We start from the raw sequence: 3,503 nt of genomic DNA, 5'->3' as shown, positions 1-3,503 counted from the left end.
TATTTATGTGAGCTCCACTCATTATCTTTGGAGGCGTCTGCACTCTGGGTTAACACAGACAGGTGTAACTGACTAGGTTTACATGAAGGAAATAATTCTACATGTTTTTTTGTTTCAATGTTCCGATATTTCTTGTGCGGCAGCCAGGCAAGTAATAAAAAGGGTTAGGGTTGGTATACTAACTGCAATAAGTACAATATTATATTTGAACAAAGGTGGTCATGTGAAGTGTTTAGGGATAAAATAAATTTCAACTGATTTAAATAAGATTTACATTTTCTTGGGGCAAAAATAAATATGGCCATTATGCATAGATATTTCCTTTGTGCTCTAAATTAACGAAAATAATCTAATTTAATTTTTTCTAAAAATATGTGTGAATAAGTTCCGTTTTTATCTTTCTGATTCAAGGCAGACTCGAACCAGGTTCTCAAACATTTCCAATCCATTTATTCAATCATTATTCTGATGACACATTTAATCACTCCACATTCTGTTATTATCTGTCAGTCAAGATCTAATCCTTCTTCTGTAATGTGGGAAGCATTTTCACCTTTTTAACACAATATTGAATTTTTTTCTCTACCTCATCTTTTCTAAAGGCAATGATGCCAATTCAAAATGAAACAGGTTGGTGAGTCAAAGATATACAATTTAATTGACATGCTCAATGAATAGAGCAAAGATTCATCGTGTAAAAAAATGTGTTATGCTATGCAAGCTCTAACATGTGATCAGCAGTAGAAAAAAATCTTAGCATTTGTTTTACTGAACAAAAGACAACTTTCGTTTGGGGCAAGAACAGTGGCCTTGGTCTTGGGAATGACGGAAAATTCTGCTTTTTTTACCTGGAAAACATTTGTGTTGTTTTCCTCTTATGTTTTGGCATTATGCCCATATGTACTGTTAATCAGTTTAGCACCATTTGGCTGAATATGAGCAGAAGGGTTCCTCTGTAGATAGAATTTACTCTTTTTTCAGCTGTCAAAATTCACCAGAGACAATGTGCAACTGAACCTATAAATGCCCTGATCCTGTCAAAATGACACTTTGTTTTTACAAATGCTGATGTATTTGATGAGGCTCTTCTTGTCTGTTCTTTTTAATCGTTCATAGAACCATTTTAAAATAGTTTCATGTTTCATGAGAGCGCTTATCCATAGCTGTTTTCCCTTTCAGAGAAATTTCTGACTAGGTTTGTTGAATATTTGTATTCTCATGACAAATAAACCATCTGTAACTGACCTTAAGGTCAGAGTTTAAGAGGTTTGATTTATTCATTCGATTTAAATGGGATCTTTTACTGTCGAAAAGTATCATTTTTTCACAAAATAGAAAAATTAAGAATATTAGCCTGCACTTGTTCCAATCACTGTGCTGAACTTTTTCAGAGAGACCTGTTGACTTGCAGAAAGTTGCCATCTAATGGAACAGAAATGCATTGCACCTAATGACAGTACATTTTTAAGAAGCTGTCTTATACTGTTGCTTTAATATGTTCATTTTATTTTGTATAGTTAAAATAAAAAATGAACTATACAACTAGGGATGAGGAAACATGTATGCTACTCCACATGCTTCATAAATACAGCCTAAAAGGTAGACTTGTCCAGGGTTTACCCCTCCTTCTTGCTCATTGACCACTTTAGATACAGTAGGCTCCAGTCCTTCTCCAACCCTACAAGAGTAAGCAGGTATAGAAAATGAAAGGATGGATGGGAACTTACTAAAGAAATCCATACTCATGACACATGTTTACAGACAGATAAACATAGTACATTCCTGGTCTGGTTTCTGGTCTGTCTGGTTGAACCTCCACTGTAATGTGAACTGTGTACTAACAACAGAGTCCATTTAAGCCTGAAGGACATTTTTTATGTTATCATGGGACCTATAAAGCCATATTTGTTGTCGTACTGCAATCAACGTCTTAGTGCAATATACTAACAACATTTTTACTTCTGCTGTGTTATTGCATATTTCTCTGGACCTGAATGTTTGTTAGTAGAAATTGTTAAATTGATCATGTTTAAAACTGAAGCTGTATGCTGCCAAAGAGAATGTATGAGTGACCAAACTGTCACAGTTCTCCCTAATAAGGAAACAAACAGGTAAGTAATTAACCCAGTAAATTGGTTATTTCATTAAGTAAACAATAAATACATGAATATGTAAATAGTAGAGTAGGTACGCAAGTAAACAAGTAAAAGGCTATTTGATGAGTAAATATACAAAGATTTAAATTTTTATCTTTCTGTTATAGTTTATTTCTTAGGTATTTTGGCTATTATCCTGAAGCAAAACATAGTCAGAGCTGTTACTTTATTCATCAATCGCTAGGTTTAACCCTCATTTTACATAAAAAAATTAAGGAAAACAGTTATTTAATAGGAAAAAAACTATAAACAAATAAATCATTTTTTTATTGTTAATGTTTATGTCTTAAAAATGTATTTCAGGTATTTTCCTGCGGCAAAATACAGTCACAACTGGTCCTTTACTCATCAGGAGGTAGGTTTTACCCTTATATAACAAATTAAATAAATACAGCTATTTAATAACCTAGAAAGTAAACTAGCCAATAAGGTATTTAATAGGTAAATAAACAAATGAATAACTAGGTAACAAACATAGTAAATAAGGAAAAACTTTACCTAATTGAGAATAAATAAGCAGTAAGACATGAAAATAAGTTATTTGATAGCTAAAAAAAAACAACTAATAAATAGGCAGGTAAGCAAATAAACAAGCAAGTGAGTAAGTAAATAAATAAACTAATAAATATTTATGTTACTGTTATTGTTTTTATCTTTGAAAAAATATATTTCAGGTTTTTGGCAGAAGCAGAATATAGACAAAGCTACTACTGCTCAGTTGCTTTGGGTCACCCACATACACTTGTCAAAGAAACTATACGGTCATATTCAATAAGTTGGAATATTATTCACTATATTATATTCACTATATTAAAAGTTCACTTACTTCAGTAACTAATTTCACCTAGTGAAACAAATTATATAGCTCAATCACATACAGAGTGATGTTTTTTCAGCCTTTATTTCTAGTATAATAATTTTCTGCTCACAACTAATGAAAACATTACACCAAACAAATACAAAAACATTTTAATACAAAAATGTCAGCTTAATAAAGGTATGTTTAACACCGGCTTAAAGGTTGTTTTTATTTCTAAAAGTACTTTTAATCTGACAAAGGAGCTTAATCGATTGAATATGAATACAGTGTGTGTCAGTGGAGGGCGCACTAACGGTAGGCTATACGTGGGCGTGTCAGTATTAAAATTTGAGAGCGAAAATTTCGTAAACTCGCTTATTGTTTCACTATTGTTCTTCTTGTATGGGGTTTACTATAGGGGTTTTAACACTAATAAACTGCACACCGCCCAGCATAGGAAAAAAAGGGTTTCAGTACTGATGTCGCCATCTTTAGTAAGGGACAATAACCCTGCAGTTGTGACAGAACTTGATATAATTTGCTGAAAC

Source organism: Girardinichthys multiradiatus, chromosome 20 (genome assembly GCF_021462225.1).
Source record: "Girardinichthys multiradiatus isolate DD_20200921_A chromosome 20, DD_fGirMul_XY1, whole genome shotgun sequence".
NCBI classification, from domain to species: Eukaryota; Metazoa; Chordata; class Actinopteri; order Cyprinodontiformes; family Goodeidae; genus Girardinichthys; species Girardinichthys multiradiatus.
This window is presented reverse-complemented; position numbering follows the sequence as displayed.